At 43.8% G+C, this 23,788-nt stretch overlaps 1 protein-coding gene across 5 annotated transcripts in view; it reads right to left on the minus strand.

Moving 5' to 3' along the window:
* Positions 1-14,943, minus strand: part of LOC136318621 (uncharacterized) — a 193,063-nt gene extending 178,120 nt beyond the window's left edge. For 4 of the 5 annotated variants that reach the window (XM_066251214.1, XM_066251209.1, XM_066251210.1 and 1 more), the window contains exon 1: positions 14,583-14,943. The gene's annotated coding sequence lies outside the window, so the exon portion shown is untranslated. Of the gene's footprint in view, positions 1-9,011; positions 9,085-14,582 lie in introns of those variants that run through there. The other variant, XM_066251211.1, reaches the window with a different exon arrangement.
* Positions 14,944-23,788: the final 8,845 nt, after the last annotated feature.

Raw genomic sequence — 23,788 nt, forward strand, 5'->3', positions numbered from 1 at the left:
ATCAAAGCTGCTTCATTAAAGTTAATAGTGTTTGACTTGCAGAGATCTTTTAGCGAGGTAACCCAAGAAAGCCCCCGCTGGCTGTTATTTTTCCGGCAGTAAAGGCACCAAATGGAGGCAATAACTGCCTGAATCTTTTAGAAAGAAGAAGAGGGAAAACTACTGCATGACTCTATCTAGTAGCTTCTTCACAAATGCACCTTGAATCCATGAGGCTAACTCCCCCCTGTCAGTTTGGAACAACGTGCCAAACCAAATGACCTGTGTCCTGACCCTGTGGCCCACGGCTTGTCACCTGCCCAGCCTAGACTTCCGTTAACTTATCTCAGAAATAAGGGGGATGGATTATAAGAACGCTTTTTTTTTTTCCTAACTGGGGAACCCTTTGGACAAAAATAATCTTATAAAGAAAGAAGTCTGATATATAAAGCACATAAAAGCAAAACTCTCCTAGCTAGGGGAGGGGGGAGCAGAAGTCCCACCTTCTCAGCACCTTCAGCCTCCTCCACACCCCCTGAGCCCTCCCCCAGGGGCTCCTGAGGAACCTCTGTCGGCTGCCTCCCCGCCCCCCCCCCCCCCAGACTTCACGGAACAGCATTTGAAATCCACTAACCTAGTGGAATTACCGTTAAGGTCTTTTCTGGTCAGAGTCTGGATTCTGTGATGAAGTAACTGAGTCAAACCACACGAGGACAGTTTCTAATCAGTGTAATAACTTTATGGAAGAGTCCCGGCTCGCTGCCATCCAAACATGAGACAGTTCGGATTTCTTTTGTGTTCTGTCTCCTAATCACTGCTCTCCACTGAGTCCTGTCAAATCTCCCTTCCCGGTTGGAATCGTGGGTCTCAAGCAAGTCCCATCACTTCTGAGTCGTTTTGTGCTAAATGGTTCAGTTTAAACGGTCAGATCTCCTCCCCTGCCTCCCCTGCAGGGCAGGCTGGAGCGGGAAGTGTGACTCCTCAGGCTACTTCCTCATCCAGCGGGCCATCCTCTTGGTGAGGAACCAGCAAGAGAGTCACACCCAACAGCCCTGCACCACAATGCACACCTGCCCACAGTGAACTCGGGCATCCTTGCCACAACCCCCAGCGCACGTGCGGGCTGCCCCCAGCCCGCCCCTCAGCATCCTGCCATCGTCCCTTTCCAGTCCTCCAGTCTGTTTCAATGGGGCCAGGCGACAGGTCTGCAAGGCTGCTGCCCACGCAGGTGTCCAATAGGGGAATGTAAAGCCAGTTTTCCATTCTTGAAAACAAGAAGGAAGCTCTGGCTGGTTGGCTCAGCGGTAGAGTGTTGGCCTGGCATGTGGAAGTCCCAGGTTCAATTCCCAGTCAGGGCACACAGGAGAAACAACCATCTGCTTATCCACCCCTCCCCCTTCTCTCTCCCTCCCACACTCAACACAACTATGGCTCGAATGGTTCAAGCAAAGTTGGCCCTGGGTGCTGAGGATGGCTACATGGTCTCACCTCAGGCACTGAAATAGCTCAGTTGCCGAACACAGCAGGGGGCCCAGATGGGCAGAGAATCATCCTGTAGGGCAGGGGTCCCCAAACTACGGCCCGCGAGCCACATGCGGCCCCTGAGGCCATTTATCCGGCCCTCGCAGCACTTCTGGAAGGGGCACCTCTTTCATTGGTGGTCAGTGAGAGGAGCATAGTTCCCATTGAAATATTGGTCAGTTTGTTATTTAAATTTACTTGTTCTTTATTTTAAATATTGTATTTGTTCCCATTTTGTTTTTTACTTTAAAATAAGATATGTGCAGTGTGCATAGGGATTTGTTCATAGTTTGTTTTTTTTTATAGTCCGGCCCTCCAATGGTCTGAGCAACAGTGAACTGGCCCCCTGTGTAAAAAGTTTGGGGACCCCTGCTGTAGGGGGTTTGCCTGGTAGATCCCAGTCTGAGTGCACGCAGGAGTCTGTCTCTGCCTTCCTGCCTCTTGGAAGGAAGGAAAGAAGGAAGGAAGGAAGGGAGGGAGGGAGGGAAAGAAATTTCTCTCCTTAATTTTTTGAAGTAATTACCCCCTAGCCTCTGTCCCTCCCTCGTGGAAAGAGAAGAAACTCATGAACACTGTTCCCCCAAAAGGCTGCAGCATAGGAAACTCTCTCTCTTTCTCCCCCTATAACCTCCATAAAAGGCCTTCAGAAGGAGAGAGGAGGCTGAGCCAAAGACTGCAAGTTGGAGGGCCAAACAGGCCCCATGTTGGGGGAGGGACGCCGTGTCACCCACTTTCTTTACAATGTTGCAGTTGCAACTAGGGCTCTAGTTGCCAAATTCACTCTCATAGACAAATATCCCACCAAACATCCTGTACACATGTAACACTAGATGTCTACCGGACCGTATGTGTTTATACACGTGGCTCAGACTTGGATGGGTACCAAGAGTGCACCTGTGTAACACTCTGAAGAATCCAAAACCACATATTTAGTTTTATTTTTTTGGCCCAAGTCTCTGAGGGAGAAAATAAAGCCAGAACAAAGAGAACTATTCATTCATTCATTGTTTCATTCATTCCTTCCTTCATCCATTCATTTATTCATTCATTCAGCACTGTCTTCAGAGCTTGTCCTTCCACAGGGTGGGTATTAATTAAGCACTTGAGTGAGGCGATGACAAATAAAGCGGGTTCTCTATCTGGCCGGGGTTATTCAAAACCACAGAAACAATCCACTTATAGAAGTAATGCTTTAGCATTATTTCCTTTTTAAAAAAAAAGAAATTAAAGCATTACTTTTCAAAAAGCTCTTATACACAACAGTTCATTGGGATCCTCACGATAACTCTGAAAGGGTTATGGTAGATATAATCACTGTGTCTAGTCCCACAGCTAGTTAAGTGCCGGGCAGAGATTAAAATTTAAGTTGTCTGACTTCTGGTCCCAGGCTCCTTCTGTTTGACAAAACTGTAATCAAGTGTATCCTGTGATTTCCTTACAGCTGCTATTACAATGACCATCCATTCCCAGTTTTCAAGGATCTTTTAGATTTCAAATATTCTTTTCTGGCCCTAGCTGGTTGGTTCAGTGGTAGAGCATCAACCTGCGTGTGGATGTCCTGGGTTTGATTCCTGGTCAGGACTCACAGGAGAAGCAACCATCTGCTTCTCCACCCCTCCTTCTTCCCTTTCTCTCTCTCTCTCTCTCTCTTGCTCTCCCTCTTCCCCTCCCACAACCATAGCTTGATTGGTTCAAGCACGTTGGCCTCCAGCACTAAGGATGGCTTGTGGAGCCTCCACCTCCAACACTAAAAATAGCTCAGTTGCAAGCTTGGCCCCAGATGGGCAAAGAATCGGCCCCAGATGGGGGTCATCAGGTGGATCCCCATCGGGGTGGGGTGCATGCAGGAGTCTGTCTCTCTATCTCCCCTCCTCTCACTTGGAGAAGAAGAAGAAAAAAACAAAAAACAAATTGTTCTGTTCCTTTTTCTTCCCAGTTTTGCTTGTCAGACCACTTGAACTAGTTCTGAAAACACAGTCACTTGTACCAATTTTAGGTTTGAAAAATATAGCTATCAGAGGCTCTCTTTTTTTAGTTCAAATGGGTTAAAGTTAGATTTAGACTTTACTGTATTAAGACTATGCAAGAGTCACAATTTTTCAATCAAACCATCCTTTGGTGTAGAAAATTATTTCACTATGCACATAATTTAAGCTATTCTGAAAATTACTCTGATGTTCTTTTTATTAATCTTTTTCCTGTTTCCAACCCTTCCATCAGGCATTTCTGTCAGGTTCTGAAGGGTCTCATATGCACACTTCCGCTGCAGAAATGCATCTTCTTTGGTTCACTGGAATCCTTCAGAATCTCTGGCACTGAAACACATTGGCTTTAATTAAAAGGCTATGATTTCTGTGAATTCCCATTAAGCTAGTGAAAGAAATCTACATTTAGAAAACACAGTTAACACATCAAGATACAGTTGTGCTGAAAAAAATGCTTCATGTTTTAAAAACTACTTAAGCAGATGAAACTAAGCTGCCTGTAATAAAAATAAGCTCATTTTTTAAGTAAAATCCTTCACTTCTAAATAGAGGGGTTAGTTTAGTACATATGTGCCCAATTAGCCATAAAAACTCAACTAGACGTGAACCATGCAATCCGCCAATCTGCCTGTTGACATTAAAACATAGATCCTATTAACAGGGATGTAATTTAAATGGTTAAAAAGTGATAAAGTACATAAGTGTAATCTGATAGGGTTTGAAATATGATGCCGCTGTATACTAATGACATATCAGTTTTGAATTATGACTGCAGCCAAGTTGGAAATAGCTCAAGCATGCTAATTAGTGATCCACAAATTCAAGAAACACATTATAGTATATTATATATTACGTTCAGTCACACCTCTTTGCCCATGAGCAAAAGCATATTCTCTAACATTCAGAGGAAAAAAAACCCATGGGAATCTTACTGAACTCCAGGCCCTGTATGCCCTAGAAACACCTGACATGACTTTGCCCGTACAACTTACCTTTACTCAAGACAGTTTCTCAAGGAAAAAGATTTAAAAGGATCCATGAAGTACAGAGAAGTTCACAAGTTACTGGGGAAAGGCACAAAGAGCGATCAATAAAATCACTTCTCTCCACATGGGTGACCCTCAGACTGGGTAGGGACATGCCCACATAGGCACAGGAGGCCGGTGGCAACGAGGAAATGGAAGATCTCTGACTCATTTCTGGTTAGCCATATCAGGGATAAATATGAGCTTATGTATGTTACTTTTTATTATAAAAGAACACCCTATACATTTATGGGATAAGCGTGAGCCCCTCAAGAAGATCCCAATGGCTCCCCAGTAAACCGCTGTCCTTGCTTTGAGAATCACTGCTCTCAGTACTTATCATATCAAAGACAGAATTCCTTTTATAAGCATTTATAGATAAAATTTAAAGAGTGATTATTTTGGATGACATAATAAACTCCAATCATCTCAATTAACTGTCTCATCTTTGTAAACGGCCACAGAACAGTGCGCTGCAGGCCACTTGGCTGTGCAATTCCAACTCTCTCTCATCCTTAGAATCAGCTCCTAGGTCGAATCCAAATCCTCCCTGCTCGGGTTCACAAATTCCCTCTGGTTTTACATCCACTGGAAAAAGGAACACACGGTAACACCATTCTCCAAATACCATGCCACAGTCACAAACTTCAAGAACGGCGGGGAATAATGCACCCTACCCGCGGACCTGGCTCTGTCAAAATTACGAGAGCACAGGCTAAATAATGTGATTTAGATGTTGTCCCTCTAGTTTCTCGGAAGAGAGGGGTCAAGCAGCATATAAACACTGGCTGGTGGATCGATCTACAGTATTTAGTTCATGTAGAATAAGCCTATTGGGTACAAAGACTTCCATCTAGAGCTCACCAAATGTTACCGTGTCTTTACAAAAATAATAAAAACGTGAAAGTAAGAGAGAGATCCCGCCATTGCCGGCTTTCTAACCAGCTCGGATTCACGCCGTCCTCCCCAGTTCCTGGTGCTCCTCCTCAGAGCAGCATTACTCTTTGTTCTGCATAGACTACGGCCGTAGCCTCTTACCTGGGCCCTCCACCTTGAGTCTCTCAACTTTCACACTGCTGGAAAGTTAATTTTCTAGTAGTCCAGCTCTGATAAAATGACCGTGATTTAAAAAAAACAAACAAACTTGAATCCTGGGTTCCCACTGCCTGTGAACAGAATTACGGTCACATTCCTTGGCCTGGGATTCGAGGCACTCACCTCTTTCTAAGGCCATTTCCCACGTCGCTCCAAGCAGTCTTCAAGGCCCACTCCTCTCTGTGAAGACTCCCCTGCTTTTCCTCCTGCAGTGACCCCACCTGAAACACCACCTCCTGCCTTCATTCCACCTCTCCTCACCTCTCTGAGTCGAGACCCTACCCAAGTTAAAGGCCTAGACAAGAGAAGTCCCATCTTTTCTGTTGAAGAATGCAAAGAGCAGCTCCTGGACCGCAAGCATTCCACAAATACCACCGAACCACTGTCGCTGCTGCTGCTGTTGTGAGCGTGCCATGAAGTAAGTCCCTCACCTTCACGGCGGGACTAACCTCTTCCGCCTGTGAGCTTTTAACTGACTGGTGGATCAATCTACAGTATTTAGTTCATGCTCTCTTATGATCCCTAATTACTTTTTATTTCCTTTAATAATTACTTAATTATATATTGCATCTCCTCTTACAGACTGTGAGCTCCTAATCTTATTGCATTCACCTCTGTGTCCTCCATGTCGGTATACAAGGTCTCACATACAGGGATTCTAAGAAAAATGTCAAATATCACATTAAGCCACAAGGGGGCACGGTTGAGCTACTATAATGGAATCATCCTACAGGTAGTCATGAACGTTCTAGAATTTAGAGGCTTTTCTCTCTTGAAAGTGCACTTATAAATCTGTTTGAAGTAAATCTATATATGATTTATGCATTATACATTATTAAAAACCTATGTGTTCACATAGAAAAATAGCTGTAATCTAGTGAATTTTTTAAATCAATAAACAAAACAAAATTTATATAATCAATTTTTAAATAAAATACCTAGTATTCTTAAATCTAAACAGAAAAAAAGGCTGTGACAATATCCACCAAAACTTAGCAGTTATCATCTTTGTGGGGGAGGGTGGGTAGAGGGTGGGAATATGGAGGTTTTTATCTTTCATTTTGCACTTTCCTGGATTTTTTTTAAAGAACTAATACATATTAATGTTATGATAAGAAAAATAAAGCAATTTAGAAAATCTCAAAGAAAAGTGTTTATTTTATCTCTCTTGTACTCTCAGCACTGTGTTTGGTGTATTTAAAAGTAAATATACAACTTTGGGGGTTTTCTGATAGATTAAAGAAAAGATTCCCAAACTCCATTGCTACATGGTGCCCTTAACATTTCAGTAATCTTTACGGCACCCTTAGGATGCAAGAAATCCTCAACAGTTCTTTTTGTTAAGTAGTGAAATCCAAACAACTTAAGTGTTGGTGTTCTAACAATTTAGAAGCCATCTGGAAGAGAAAAAATAAAGAATATATATAAATTGAAAAAATACATTTTTACCTTTAAGGATCATTATGGCTTATTAATGGATGATGCATAACTATTGGGCACTGCACAGCTTCTTAAATATTGGGATCAGATTGGACACCACTCCCCTCACTTCCTACTCTGATTTTCATCAGGGTCTCGATTTTTCATCAAAGCGACTGTAAACTCCCAGTTTCGCAATGACATGTCAGCACTGAAAGGAATGTAGCACAATCGAATGTTGAAACTATGAACGCGTCACATCTCAAACCATAGTTCTTGGGTGTCCCAGAGATGTCAACTACAGCTGTGTTTCCCTGAAAAATTTAAAATATCTTACGGCACCTTGTGAATTTAATGGGTGGCACCTCATGCACAATTTAGGAAGCAGTAGATTCAAATGATAAAGCTGGTTCCCTGCGAGGCTGGCAATGGAAACAACCTCATTCAACTAGCTTTGAAATTATTTCCAACCTAATAGCTCAATCAAAATTATTTTGTGTTCCCTGGCACAAAGTCTTCTGGGAAGGAGAAAAGGATGGTGTGGGAAACTGGGCTGAGCTCAGGGCTGTAGTGGTTTCCACGCTACTCCAGCCTAATCTCTCCAACTCAAAGCTAAGAACCAACCGCAGCCTCCAAAGCAGCACTTTCCATGGTGGCTCGGCCGGGATCTACTGGCTCACCAACCTACTGCTTTTCTACCCTCTTCCCAAATCTAGGAAAGCAAGGGGGTCTCCCCAACCCTGAACTGCTAAGTTAGCCCCGCTCCCTTCCAAAGCAAAAAGGGGTTTTCTTCTGCCAGGAATCACTAGTTAGCTCCTGGGCCCAGTCCCACCCTCCACTCCCAGTCAAGTACAGAAAGGCTGCTATCCAAGCCCACCCAAAGTTGGGATTTAAAATCTTTTTTTTTTCTCTAAGGTTTGATTTCACATCTTGATTTAGTGAAATGACTTGCAATTTTCTATTACCAATGCAAATGTAATTGAATCAAACCCAAAAGAATCTCCAACTTGTATGGAAGGAAGGTCCATAGAAGGACTGACTGCTTAGAGAACTGCATCAAGAACACGGACAAGCCTGACCAGGCGGTGGCGCAGTGGATAGAGCATCGGACTGGGATGCCGAGGACCCAGGTTTGAGACCCTGAGGTCGCCAGCTTGAGTGCGGGCTCATCTGGTTTGAGCAAAAGCTCACCAGCTTGGACTCAAGGTTGCTAGCTCGAGCAAGGGATTACTCGGTCTGCTGAAGGCCCACGGTCAAGGCACATATGAGAAAGCAATAAATGAACAACTAAGGTGTCACAACGAAAAACTGATGATTGATGTTTCTCATCTCTCTCCGTTTCTGTCTTTCTGTCCCTATCTATCCCTCTCTCTGACTCTTTCTGTCTCAGAAAAAAAAAAAAAGAACACGGATGTGGAAACAACTCAAATGTGCATAGCCAGATAAATGGAGAAATAAACATGGTATATACATATATATATACACACACACACACATATAATGGGGTACTATTCAGCCTTAAAAAGCAAGGAAATTCTAACACATGCTACAATAGGGATGAACCTTGAAGCCATTACGCTGAGTGAAATAAGCCCGATGCAAAAGAACACATAACTGTATGATTCCACCTATTATGAGGCTCCTCGAGCTGTCAGACACTCAGAAAGTATAGAGTGGTGGCCCAGGGGCCGGGGAGAGTGGGGATGGGAGTTACTGTTCAATGGGTATGGATTTTCAGTGAAGAGGGAAAAGCTGTGGTGATGGATGCTGGTGGTGGTTGCACAACAACATCAATGTACTTAATGCCACTGAAGTATACACTCAAAAAGGGTCAAAATGGTAAACTATATTATGCACACAATATTTTTAAATCACAGGGTTGACTTTCTGGTAAGGGGAACCTCTGAACTGGAATCACGTCTTTAAATGTCAGTTGGACAGCTTGCAGCAGACCCAGAGATGGATGATGTAGTGTTAAATCACATACCTGATGTTGCAAAACCCAAGGACCCTGTTCTAAGGGAAACGTGTAAACAAGAGCAGTAGTAAGAGCACCGATCATTGAAACAGGGCTTCCGCCTCTTCCAGGCCTGCAGAAGAAAGTGTCGAGTATTTCTTTAAAAAGTCAGAATTACCCAACCCTTCAGGCATGAGTACAAACCTCACACTCATTTTCTTTTTAAAGTTGCTATTGTACTCTTCATGTGCTATAAATAGGAGGCATGATGGAATAGGACCTAGAATAGCAGCTTGAAGAAATGAGCAAATGGAAACTGACCAGGGTTCCAGAACCCGAGTCCCAGCATGAGGCTTCCTGCGAGGTGTTTCCCTGCTGTGATGCAGGGGTGATGTGGTGAAAGGTGTCAGTCTGAAAGTCCAGAGCACTTGGCTTGCTCTGTCCCTATAGGCCTGCTCTCGTGATACATTTCCAGATTATGTTCTATGAGGAGGAAAGCAGGACTTCTGTAGCCAACTTGGGAAATGACACATTTTCTCTAAAGGCTCAGAGAAGTCTGTAGTATAGAAATCGGAATTCCAGCTTTTTCGGATCCCCACTCATTGGTAATTTTTCAAATGTGTCTACCTCCTCCTCCTCTTGACTACTTTATTTTGTCAATAGTGTGCAATCTCCAATCTTCAGAGTTTTTTTCAATTTCTTCTTTGTCAACACATTCCATCAGTTATCAAACTGTAAGTTCAGCTCCAGCCATACGTCTTCCATCAACCTTTTTATCTCCCCTGCCACCCCGCGAGTTTAAGTCCTTATGACCGTTCTCATTGACTGTCCATCACAGTAGCCTTCTCACTGGTCTCCCTATCTCTGCTTTCTTCCCTCTAACATCTTAACCACTGTCAGAATAATGCTTCTAGATCACAACCCTGAGCACGTCACAACTGTACTTAGAAACCCTAAGTGGCTCCCCACTGCCTACTGGATGTGGAAGGTCAGACCCCTTAGTCCATCATGCGAGATCCTTCGTACTTCTAGCCACTTCTCCCCCCACAGGGAACTGGATGCTCTTGTCAACTCAACTGCTCTCCATTCTCCTCCAATAGGCCTCAAGGTTTCCTCCCACCCACACCTGCTCATCTCAGTCAGGGCTGAACCCCCTTCCTTGCCCCCTTGTCTTTATCCAACTTTAAAGGCCAGCTCAAATGCTGCTTCTTTGTGAAATCATTGATCTTTTCTTTGGATTCTCCTCAACGCTTTAACTGTAAGAATCCTGCAGTTCATAATACAATCAGTTTTGATTACTGTCATAAGTTTCAAAACAGTCATTAGTATGTTAATGTTTCATTAACAAACAACACTAAATATCAAACTGTCCTTTTTATCATCGTTTTCCCTAAGTGCCTAACACCGTGCTTTATGTTCATAAATTACTGAATGACATTTCGCCCTGCTTCACACACCATCAAATTCCTAAACCTGTTATATTCTAAAACCAGTAATAATAATAATTTTTTTCACGTCACAAATCTTTTTGCTAAGGAAATCTTAGATGGAATCCCAATATATGTTTTATATAGAGGTTTTATATGTGTTATATATATATTTACTTTAAATTAAAATTTATAACATTTCTTATTAAGTGAACTAGTGAGACTAGTAGGCTGTTTCACTGAATATAAAATTTGAAGGAGAGGGTTAGTAGTGGCCATGTGCAGTCAACCAGTTTTGTATCCAGCTTACTTCTGTGTTATGATTTGGTAACATATGATTATGACAATCCTGACTCACACAGATAAATCGACATCGATAGGGTAACGAATTACATTTTTTTTAAAGTTCAGCTACAACCTGCTATATCAGCAACAGATGAGGAAAGATATATTTAGCGATTAAGAACACAGGCTTGCCTGACCAGGCGGTGGCGCAGTGGATAGAGCATTGAACTGGGAAGCGGAGAACCCAGGTTCGAGACCCCGAGGTCGCCAGCTTGAGCACAGACTCATCTGGTTTGAGCAAAGCTCACCAGCTTGGACTCAAGGTCGCTGGCTCAAGCAAGGAGTCACTCCGTCTGCTGTAGCCCCACGGTCAAGGCATATGTGAGAAAGCAATCAACGAACAACTAAGGCGTTGCAACGAAAAACTGATGATTGATGCTTCTCATCTCTCTTCGTTCCTGTCTGCCTATCCCTCTCCCTGATTCTCTCTCTGTCTCTGTAAACAAAAAACAAACAAACAAAAACAAAACAAACACAGGCTTGGCCCTGTGAGTTTAGGTGCTGAGTTTAGTTGGTTTAGTTGGTTACAATGTCAGCCGGAAACACTAAGGTTGCAGGTTCAGTCCCCAGTCAGGGCACATACATGAAGCAACCTATGAGTGCACAACTAAGTAGAACGATAAATGAATTCTCCTCTCTCTCTCTCTCTCTCTCTCTTCCTTACTCTGCTTCTCTAAAGATTTTTAATTAAAAAAAAGAACAGCTCAGATATAAATCCTGGGTCTATTATTTAACAGTGCAGTCTATAAATTAAAAACAATAACAGTTCTCCCCTCAGAAGGCTGGGCAAGAACAAGAGAGATCTGACAAGGTAACTAACCTCTGAAAGGTCTTCACAGTGTTAAGTGCAGTATAGGACACCTCAGCGAGCGCAGTTCTCGTGTTTTATCATATATTGAGCAGCTACTAAAACACTCATAAAATATGTTAAAGCATTAACAATAGCAATATAATAAAACATATGCACACACCCAGTTTAAGAAAAGAAAGTGACAATAACTTGAAATCCCAGTGTGCCCATTTCTGATCCTATTCTCTTCCCTTCCCTATGAGGTAACTGTTACTTTTTTCAGTTTAGTTTTAATATTTTTTTAGTACTTAACCTATTACTGTGTGCCAGACTATGTTCTAAATGCTTTCCAGTATTTACTACATCTAACCCATGACAAGCCTCCGAAGTGGTAACACTATTATCTGCATCTTACGGATGAGTACCATGGGGTACAGCGCATGCGCATGGGCAGTTTGTAAGCGGAGCCGCCAGGATTTGAACCCACTCAGTGGGCCTCCAGAGCCTATGTTCACCGATATATACAGGCGTGAAACAGTGTGTAGGTCACTCACATGCTTTATACTTTAATGAACCTTTATTAAACACCCACCGTGTGCCAGGTACCATGCTGGGCACTGCAGAGCTTCAGAAAAACTTCTGCCCTGCTGGCCACTGACAGCTCCCAGAACACTGGATTCTCTTCACTGCTGTTCCAGCTCCACCCACGGGACACGCAGGCCCTGGCCAGGGCAGCCTGCAAAACCCTGGGAGCCCTGTGTGGCCCCGAGGAAAGGCAAGCAGGCCTAGACACTACCAGCTTGGTGTTGCCCAGGGTGGCTCTCAACAACAAGCAATCCCCCAGGCACCATGGGAAATTCCAAAGTTTTCTGCCCCGACTCCCAGCCTCTTCCTCACCAAGGCTTCCTCCGAGAAGTGAACCACGTAGGAATCCACAGGAATCCACGTCCTTTGCCAGAGAGCAGGCCCATTGCAGCCTCGTGGCCCAGCCCACAAGGCAAGGCTTCCACTTGAGCTCATGTCACTCCCCTAATTATTCCCTGTGCCTGGAGTCCAACAATAACAGAGCATCTTTCACGAGCAGCTCCCACCAGAAACCTTGGAACCTCGTGCCTGCAGCCAAACACTGGGAAGTGCTAAAGGGTCAGGGGGTTTGCGCAGCCAGCAGTCCCAGGCCTCTGGGGGAGAATCTCAGTCACTCTCGAGTTCAAAATCCAGACCCAAAAAAATGCCAGAGGCCCCGCTGCCTCCAGAGTGTACTTCCTGGAGCTGGCCTGGGTCATGGTGGATGAGGCCCTAAGAAGGGATAGCAGCTGCATCTAAGTCACCCTTTCTGAAAAGGCAAGTAATGGGATATTTCCTCAAGGGTTACATTTATTTAGGGAGAGCTCCCAAATCTACACTCTGTACTGCAACTTTTTTTTTTTTTTTTTTTTGTATTCACTAAAAATCCATCCTGGTGAACACAGGGAAAGTAGGGGTGGGTGGGGGTATAATTCTAGTATATAACAGCAAGGATTAACAGCAAGGTCCTTTATATTCTTGAATGGGAGGGCAGGCAATAATCAAATGATTAAGTTAAGAGTGTGGTTAGTGCTTTGAAGAAAATAAAATATACTTGTTGCAAGGGGGTGGGCAGAGAAATGAATATTTGGGCAGAGATCTGAATAAGGAGGAGCTTGCAAAGTGAAGACCAAGGAAAAGAATTCCACAAAGAGGGAACCGAAGGGCTAGACCCTAGGCTTCAGATTAAATGCTGATCAGGGGTTCAGAAATGTTTGAGGAATGTTAGTGTTCTCAAAATTCTAGTACAAGGTAGAGCAAGAGTTATTTTCTTAGAGTAGAAAGATCAAAGTGCTACCTTGGAAAGAAATTTGTCCTTGGCTTTAAATGAAGATGCAAAAAAAGAGTGTGTGTGAATATATATATGTCTCACAAGGGTCTTTTTAAAAAGCCTTTCATGTCCTTTATCCTTTAAAGTTTTATAATACATGGCTGAAAGCAGCATGATACAATCTTTAACTTCCAGTTCATGTATTGGGAACTTTTTTTTATCAGAATTAATGAGGACTTCCGTTCTGTTGGGATGTAATTTACCTCCCTTGTTTCAGAATTTAAAAACAAGAATGCTGTGTGCTTATAGTTGCAATTATGTTTTTTAAAAATGCAAGCATATGGGTTAACACAGTGGGAGTATAAGAGGCAGGAGTTGTTTTTCAATATTCCTTTTTGTTATTAAAACTGGGAAGAAAAGAATACATTGTAAATAACTGCAATCGTCTTGTCCTCGATGTTAATAAATGTGTTTTTAACTTCTGTTTATATACCATTTCTAACATCACCACCACCTACATCCTCTCCAAACATACAACTGAAGCTGAAAAGTGCACGAGGTCTTTGCGAACCTTTGTACAGTGAGTGTGTCTGCTCACGTACAGTCCACGTGCACCCTTCCTTCTCTTTATGGACAGAATTTCTTGGGGATCTTTCAGGCCCCGGGCCATATTTCTCCCTGGGCTCTTATTAAAACCAGGTGTGCGGGAGGCTGGCCTGGCCCTTTAGGGATAGAAAATTCTGCCTTCGCTTGGCCCAAAGCTCCCCCTTCCGGCATGTTTTCAAAAGGGGATTCGTGAGCTGAGCAAAGGGAAAGCAGGCTGCGCGTCCGGACCAGAGTCGGGGTGGACGTTTCTGGACAGACAGGCGGGCCTGGCTGTGCAGTGTGGACAGGGGCAGAAAGTGAGGCTGGGGGGCGAAGCAGCTAGTGACCAGGGACAGTCCCGTCCCCTGCCACACAGGGGCGTGGTCGCGCGCATGGAAGGCCCCCCAAAACCACAGCCCTGTCCAGGGCGGAAGAGCAGGAGCGGAAGGGAAGCTGCAAAGCCGGCGCTTATCTGAACTTGAAACCCGGAGCGGGCGGACTCGGGCCAGACGCCCGACCAGCGCCCGGGGCGCGGAGCAGCCGCCGGAACCCCCGACTCCCGGGAACGGCCAGCGCCCGGGCGCCGGGTTCCAGGACGCGTGCGGGTTGGCAGCGCTTACCTTCGGCGGCCCGTGTCGCTCGCGTCTCCGGGAACCGGGGCGGGAACAGCGGGTCAGGTCGCTAGTGACGTGGTGTCCTGGGCCGCCGAGCGCCCTTCGCACTCGCTGAGAACGCGACCGCCCAGCGCCCCGACACGCTGAGCTTTGCGGGACGTGGGACTGTGGGCCTGGGGTCCCTGTGGGCCTCGCTACCTGCGACCTCAGGCCTAAGACACGGTCAGCCCCGCTGTGTGGCCCGAAGGGGCAGATCTGGGAGGGCAGTTGGGCCCCTCTGCACCGGATCCGGCGCCCCCGCTAAGAGCTAGCAGTAAAACTAATTAGGAGGCTGTGAGCACTTCACTCGAGCAGCCTGAACCCCAACGCCTGGCCCAGCTTCTAGGCTGAGGACCTTGGCTATTATTACAAGGTCAAAGATTCGAGTACTGGTGCTTTCATCAGACTCTAGAGTTGTTCAAAGCTGGGAGGCAGGCCTCAGAAGAAAGAGGAGCATTGTTTGGACACAAAGAGTGAAAGTGCAGAGCAGAACAAAGACCCCCAAAAAATGTCTTTCCAAATTTCGAGTGGCCATTTCCTATTCCTTGAACCAAACGGCAAGTGGGCCTGTTTTTTAATGCTCTCTAATTTCTGTTTTAAAAAGCACATTGCTACGTGCTTTAGAGCCTCCCAGCCTGACAGCCTTGCTTCCCAAAGGGGTTATATGAGTTTTGAGAAAGCCCAGAAAAGAGCCTTCCAAACAAAAAAGATTTTTAGGAAGCCCTACCATCCCAAGTGTTTGTCTGATACACTCCATAAAAAAAACACACCCCAAAGTGGGTTACACCAGCACAGCTGGGTAGCTTCCCTGTTCATGGAAAAGGTCTTCTGAGCCTTAACCCCACGACCCTGTGACGGAATTTCAGAGAAGTTTCCAGATTCAAGCAACCCTGGTGATTTCCAGCAAAACACTGTCTAAGCCAGTTTCTCAAATTGTGGTCCCTGAACCACCTACTCAGATTCCCAAGGGATCCTTGTTACAGGTTGGGGATTTAGGGCCTATGCTACAGCTGGCGAGTTAGATTAAGAGGAAGGATGCCCAGAGAGCTACACTTTAACAAGCTTTTTTTAAAAATTAATTGTGTTTACATAGATTCTAGGGTCGCTGGGAATGCATCCCCCCACCCCCATATTCCCCTCAACGTCTCCCTTGCCCTTCTCCCTAAAGCGCCCTCCCCCCTTCCCTTCAGGTTTATCCCATCCTATCAGCCCCTTTCTCTCTGTCCTCTTTTCCTCTGGTCCCTTTGATCGCTCCTCTGTCTCAATTCTGTTCCTCAGTTCACATTGTTCCTTGGATTCCTCAAGCTTTTAAAAAATGAAAAGTGCAACAACACCAACTATTCCCCTTCTTGTTAAAAAAAAAAAAAAGTCCAGTGGTAACTGAGGGAAAAGCCAAGAAAGCAGACTCCTAAACTGGTGATAGTGAAGGCTGAGGAGAATCCTAATTCGCACCTTAGAACTGGGATACAGAGCAGAAAATAGAGCTTTATCAGGAAGCCTACTGAAGAAGCAGTCAGATACCTTCTCCAGCTCATCACATCTGGGTGATTGTTCCCACCCCACAAAAACATTGAAGGTTTATTCTCTAGAGAGGATAAATGCCTTACAAACAAGAGGATTCAATGAAAATTTAAATAACTGCCCAAGACCTCTTCCCCTGCAGGCTAGATGCCTGACATACAATCTCCAAAGGGAAGATTGCAAGATTCTTCCCTGGTGACTCTGGTTAGCGAAAGAGAAGAAATAATGACACAAGGGCTCTTGGTCAGAGCAAAGAAGATCACCCCGTAGCGAAACCCGTGGCTGACAAACCCCACCCAACACATACGACTTCTGGTCAGCTTTCTTCTGCCCCACTTGGCAGATACCAAGAATCACCAGATGTCAGAGGATTCTAATGTTAAATATGTTGTAAGAGCAAACAGAAAAAAACAAAGCTATAAAGGGAAAAGAAAACCAGGGGTTTTCTTTTTTCTTTTCATTAAAAGTCTCATCGAGATAAAGGAAGATATGCATACATGAAACAAGAACAGGCTATTAAAAAGAAAAAGGACCCCGTGGTGGAGTCTCTCACTTGGTTAGAGCATTGTCCCAACGCACCAAGGTTGCGGGTTTGATCCGTGGTCAGGGCACATACAAGAATCTACCAATGAATGCATAACTAGGTGGAACAACAAATCAATCTTTCTCTTTCTCTCTCTTTCTGTCTCCCTTTCTCTCTCTAAAAAGCAATTAAAAAATTTTTAAACAAACAAAAAAAGAAAATGAGGATAAGGCAGAGCTCTTGGACATTAAATACAGGGGTGAGCAAAAGAAGGTTTACAGTTATGAGAATGCAAAATAGAGTTTATTTGTGTATTAATTATTGTGGTATTTTCCATATGAAAACTGTAAACCCACTTTTGCCCACCCTGTATATGAAAAATGATTAAGGAATAAAAGATATAGATGAAAGTATAGGATAGCCCAGATCAACTATATAATAGGAGTTCCAGAGAGGACAAAAAAAATAGAGAGGAGGCCATCATTAAATAAATAATTAATTATAGGATTTCTCCAAATTAAAGGACATGGAGTCCTGATTGAAATGACCCCCCCCCGTGTGCCCAGAAAACTGGTTGAAAATTAACCTACATGGAGGAACATGATTATGAAATTTCAGAATATTGGTTCAAAACAGCTTCAGACTTCTCAAGAACAACATTAAAAGTTGGGGAAAAAAAAAAACATTAAAAGTTAGAAAGTAATAGTGGGTAATATGTATATTAGGTAGGTTTTAACTATATCACAATTCATCTTCACAACAACCCTCTGGATTAGGTACTGTTGTTATGTCCATTTTACAGATGAGAAATCTGGGATACAAAAGAGCAAAGTAACTACTTGTCCAATATGACACAGGTAACAAATGGTAGAGCTGGGATTTGAACCAGGCAAGTCTGGCTCCGGAGTCTATGATCCTAACTGGTATATCACACTAGAGCAGTGCTTTCAAATTAAACAGAAAAGTACATCCAACCTAGAATTATATATATTAGACCAAGTTATCAGTAAATGGGAAACTAAATAAAAACATCTTTAGATATGCATGTTCTCAAGAAATATACCTCTCTTACACCCTTTTCTAAGAAGCAACTACAGGAAGGATAAATATTGTATGATTTCACTTCTAGAAGGGGCCTAGAATAGTCAAACACATAGAGACAGACAACTGGTTGCCAGGGGCTGAGGGGAGGGGAGAATGGGGAGTTATTTAATGGCTACAGTTCGGGAAGCTGAAAAAGTTTTGGAGAGGGACAGTGGTGATGGTTGCACAATAATGTGAATGTACTTGATGTCACTGACCTGTACACTTAAAAGTCGTAAAATGGTGAATTTTTATGTCATGTGTAGCAAAAGGGGGAAAAGAAGCAACTGGGGAAGAAGGTACACTACCCAGATGAAGGAGTGAAACAAGACAAAGGAAAGTTAAAATTCAAGAAGCAAGAAGTCCAACTCAAGAGCAAAGTGAATGGAGCCCCCCAGATAACGAGGTAGGGAGGTCCCAGGACAGCAGCTGCACAGTGGGCTCAGGGAACAACCATTCTGATTGGAGCAGGTCAGAAGGTTCTAGGAGTGATGTCTCCAAAAAGATGAAATTGACAGAAAACGTGACGTTTTATAAACTTATTGAGAAGATATCTTGCTAACTACGAGAGCATTTGAGGCTAAAAGAATAACTACATAGGCCCTGGCCGGTTGGCTCAGTGGTAGAGCGTCGGCCTGGCGTGCAGAAGTCCCAGGTTCAATTCCCGGCCAGGGCACACAGGAGAAGCGCCCATCTGCTTCTCCACCCCTCCCCTTCTCCTTCCTCTCTATCTCTCTCTTCCCCTCCCGCAGCCGGGGCTCCACTGGAGCAAGGATGGCCCGGGCGCTGGGGATGGCTCCTCGGCCTCTGCCCCAGGTGCTAGAGTGGCTCTGGTCACAACAGAGCGACACCCAGAGGGGCAGAGCATCGCCCCCTGGTGGGAAGAGCACCGCCCCTGGTGGGCGTGCGGGGTGGATCCCGGTCGAGCGCATGCGGGAGTCTTTCTGACTGTCTCTCTCCCCATTTCCGGCTTCAGAAAAATACAGAAAAAAAAAATTGTTTTTTAATTAAAGAATAATTACATAAAAACCTGAACAAACAAACACACTGCACGATAATTATTATTCCTGGGAAAACAAAGTTGTGATAGAAGAGAACAGCAATTTCAGTACATGGCTGAGCAGTGAACTGCTGGTATCTATTCATAATAATGTGACACTAAATACTGATCTGACCAAAGTTATAATAGAAATGCATCAAGAAGATGGCGGGGAGCGGGGTGGAGGGTGGTATGTGCCTGGGTAAGGATGGAAGCGGAATTCCTCTATGCCTCAGTGGAAATTAAGATAATGCCTAAAAAAGAAAAATCAAAAAGTAGCTTAGACACGTGTTAGTGTTATTTGACAAAATAAGCAACTAAAAGATTTAAAAGCATTTTCCTCCAAGAAGAAGAAATTGAGAAGGCAGAATGGTTTGAAAACTTTATTTACTTATTTATTTATTTTTGGTGGTACACTTTGTAGAACTATTTGCCTCTTTAAACCACGTGAATGTATAAGTTTGGTAAAAATTAAAACTAATTTTTATAAAAGAAGACCAACATCACTCTAAAGCTCCTTCAGGTGGCCCAGAAAAGCCTCTTTTTACCTTCTTGTTTTCTCAAATCAGACTCACTTTTTTTCCAAGCAGTACAGTTCCATATGACTCCTCTGTTATTCCTCTGCCGTTGTATACATGTTTTCATAAAATTGGCTTTTTTGCGCTAGCCTGGGAACTTAACCATTGCTTTACATTGCTTCTCTGGAAACATCTATTTCAAGTTCTAACCAAATGACTTAAAACTTTCAGAACTCCTGTTTATTAATTGGGGACTGCATTATCCTTTCTCATGGGACTTTCAATACAGCTGAACAGACATTTGAAAAATCAGAGAGCATTGCCATTGCATTCAACACTGTGCCGTTGTTTGGTATAGTCAGGGAGTTGTGCGGCTACTGGAAAAGGAAGGGTCAGTGGGGAGAGTCATCAGCCAGGACTTTATCCGAGAGGCTCAATTCAAGCTGAAGCTACAAAAATGAATCTGTAGCTTGTCTAAATGGCAGCATCAATCAAGACTCTCTATGCAAGTGACAGATATTCAACCGAAACTAGCTCAGCCAGAAACAGAATGTTTTGGCCCACCTAACTAGGGCATCCCAAGGGGTTGGGCTTCGGGCAGATTGATCCTGGGTCCAAAGTGTTCCTAAGTAAGCTCTATCCATCTTCATTGTTCTCCTCTACAGCCCAGTCTTACCTTCCAGCTTTCCTGCATGGGGTGCAGATAGGTGGGTGGCTAACTACGCTGGCTACACATCAGATCCCAGGGGAAGACCCTGATTGGTCCTCCATGGGCTCTGGTGAATGGGTATTATCATTGGCCAGGCCTGAATCGGCTGCCAAGAAGGGAAGATGGGGAATAAACAGCTGGGTTGCCAAAAATAATACCTATTACATCTCAGCATAACTGTACGGACCAAATATGCTCTCGTGGAGATTTATTAGAGCCTGGGCCAATTGGCAATATAAGTAAAAATGCCTCATAAATGCTAAAGCACCATGAAATGTTAGTTGTGAGTCAGTACGAAATGTAAGTCCACGTCGGCCCTGCCCAGCCAAGCTGCAATTACTCCTGGATCCTTAACTCTATGAATGTTTTAAGTTTTTCTTTCCTCCTAGCAGATTCATTTGTCACAGTTTCCCTGGGTATTGGCCTCTTTCTTTTAACAGAGTCTGCTTCCAACCACAGTGAAAAATTTGCTCATGTCATTTTTCAAAGTCAGTTAGGAGGGGGAAAAAAATGTCTAAAGTTGGAATAGTTCGAAACTGGAAACATAATGGATGTATGTGTGTGTGTAATCAGATTGTTCTCAGCGTCTTTCACTCTACCGTTTCTCTAATCTATTGAGTCACTTTCTTGGCCTCCTCGGTCCAGTCCTCAAGCCAAAAATGTTTCGCTGATACTAGCCACAATTTATTGAGTGATAGGATAGTTGTAATGTACTTTGAGACTGAGTGTGTAGCCCTGAAGATTAGGCAATTAATTAGTAAAGAAGTATTTTTGCCATCTAGAAGAAACAAACCAGATTATTTCACAGTCTGCATTAGAATTTCCAATTTTTATAAGGCTCCTTTAGACAGCTGAGTTTTAATTAGCTGTGAGGCATTCATTTACTGCTGACAGTGTGAAGTAAGCTGATGCCTAAATTTGCTTCTGATAAATCTCTCATTGATGTCAACACTTGAATACCTAATGCTACACTGAACTATGTATTTGAAGATAGTATGGGTGAACACTAACTTGCCTGTGAATCTGAGTTTTGCTAAAAAAAAAAAAAGACTTTAAATCAGATCCTGGTACTATTCTCTATAATTGACACTAGTGAAATTTTAAAACATGGCCTTCATTTCATTAGCACAAAATTATCTAAACAAGACATTATTGGATGACTACCCATGGCTAGTCTCAACCCACATGTCCTTTGCCAGCTGCCCACTACAGACTGAAAATTCCAGTTACTTACTTTTGCAGCCCCCTCCGTAACTAGCAAGGGCCACGTGATCCAGTTCAGGCCAGGTGGACAGAAGAGATGGCTGGGGGATTGGGGGGGAAGATTTACCTACCTCAGTAAAAGACAAGACACATTGGAAGAGAGCCCTTTGGTCCCCATCCTTCCTGCATCTTTCCTGTTTGGGTCACATTTGAGAATATAATGCCTGGAGCTCTGGCAGCTTTTATGACAAAACAGAAAAAGCCCAGATCACTGGGGACATTTTTGAGCCACTACACCAACTGTAATGGTCTGTCTTCACATTGTATGTTAAGTGAGATTAATAATTTCCTACTTTTCAGCCACTGGGCATTCTATCACTTTTAATCAAAGGCATGCTTTATCTTCAAAGTAATTCAAAGATATGAATTATTTACCCAGTACCCATTCTATGCTTTCCCCTTCCTGACTGAACCAGATTCTCATTTGGGTATCCAGTCTCCCTGGGTATCGCCTACAGCCAATGGAGCAGATTCTGCCACCATTTCCAGAGATGATCATTGACGGTCGGCTTCAGTTTAGTCAATAAAGTCCACTCCCCTGGCCTTGAATGGGGACTGATTCAGGAGTCAGCTGCAACTTATATTGTCCAACCAGATAATTCTTCAGATTCTTGCTTGGAATACTGAAAAAGACATGTTCTCTTATCAGTGACTCACAGATAAAACCTAGAATGCTACAGCCATTTGCCACCATGGAGTAAGACAGGCAGAACACAAAAGCAGAAAGAAACTAAGTCTGTGGTAATGTCATTGAGGCACTAGATGACCCTTGTTTTGGACTTGACATGACATGAGCTCATAAATCTCCTTTATTAAAGTCCGTTTGAGTTGAATTGTTCTGTTCCTTGCAACTTTAGAATGCATTCTGATTTGATATATTATGCTTCTTATCTGGACTGTTAGGCAGCAGGCAAAGAGAAAAACCAAATGGCAATCTCTCAAGAGGCAAAAGCACCCTCCCTATCTCCACCATGTCAGGTGAGCAGGTAGTCATTCATCCTTCTCTTCACTCAGCAAAGCTGGAGGAAAAAAATCATGTGTCAAATTGCCCCATGTAATGGGCCCTGCCACTAACCCTGCTAGGCTCTGGGTAAGTTACTGCTCCTGTCTGCGCCTTGGTTTCTGTGTGTGTGAGACAGAGGTGATACTAGTATCTGTCTCAGAGAGAGGGTTTGAGATTAAATAAGATAGTTCACATAAGTGTCTCTATCAAGGCCTGTTGATAGCAAACACTTAGTAGACTCTGATTATTATGATTGTCAGGAATCCCTAGTCAACTGGGACTTATGCTAGAGAGAACCAACTTCTCCTGCCAGATCTTCCCAACAATCTTTCTACCAGATACCGTCTTGTTGAAGAGCTCACTCCTCTTCTTTGGGCCAAAAGAGAGAGACATAAGATTCCTCCAGATTTCCAAGAAGCCCTTACAACCCCTTAGCTCACACCCAGGTCTCTTACTCAAAGCTCAGTCCTGCCTTTCCGAAGGGCATGGGTCACTTTACATGCTACTGCTTCTCATTCTCCATGAAAGGGGGTGAAGGACACCCCATATCTCCTTGTCCCAAGAGTCCAGATCTAGCCCTGTTGGTGACAGCTCGCCGGACCACAGCCCAGCGTGAGGACCAAGCCCGCCCTGGAAGATGTTTGCAACTTGGCCATGTACCCCTCAGCCCTCGTTCCCCAGAAACGACCAGGATGGACTTGTGAACCCAGACAGAAAGAGAGAATCCCAGAGACTGAGAAGCGGCCTCTGTCAACAGGATTCATGAAACGGCTGTAGCAGCGGTTTCACCCCTGGTCAAGGATGTCATAAAAAAAAAAAGAGAAATATTCAGTGATCACCATTTCGTGTTCCTGTAAAAGACTCAGACTCAGGGCCCAGAAAGCCTGGGTTCCAGTAACAGTCTGCTTTGACAGGACCTTAAAATGCCTTCTGGAGTCAAGTCAGAGAGAAAAATTCTTAAGGTAACCGAGTGCAGCAAATAACTAAGGATGAAGAATTTACTCTAATTGCCAAAAAGGAATATGGCCAAGGCTCCTAAGGAAAAGGGGTGGGGAGTGAAAAAGAAAGCAGAAACATTATGATAAGAAGAGAAGGGATGTTCATTTTCAAACAGGAGATAAGATATGGATTAAAGTTCATCCTCAGAATAGTGTAGCAAGAAACTTTATAGCCAAACTGACTCCCAACCGGAAAGGTCCCTGTTTCTCGGATCTCTTTGAATTATAGGGAAAACTAATTGGATCTTCATGTTTACCATGGAGGAAACCAAGTGTCACTCAGGATGTAAATCCTCCTGGTATTTTAAAAAGACAACGTTGACCTTTACAAGCCTCTAAACTTATAGATCTGTTAGGAGAAAAAAATTGATTTCCTGACCTTTGACTGGTTCCTTGTCATTTTTTTTTCTCCACACAAGAGCCCCCCATCTCCTGACTCTCTTCCTGGTGTTATTTTTCTGACTGTGTCCCCCGTCCCCAAAAGAAGGGAATAGGTCTATTCTCCAGTCCAGCCTG

Source organism: Saccopteryx bilineata, chromosome 1 (assembly GCF_036850765.1).
Source record: "Saccopteryx bilineata isolate mSacBil1 chromosome 1, mSacBil1_pri_phased_curated, whole genome shotgun sequence".
Classification (NCBI taxonomy): Eukaryota; Metazoa; Chordata; class Mammalia; order Chiroptera; family Emballonuridae; genus Saccopteryx; species Saccopteryx bilineata.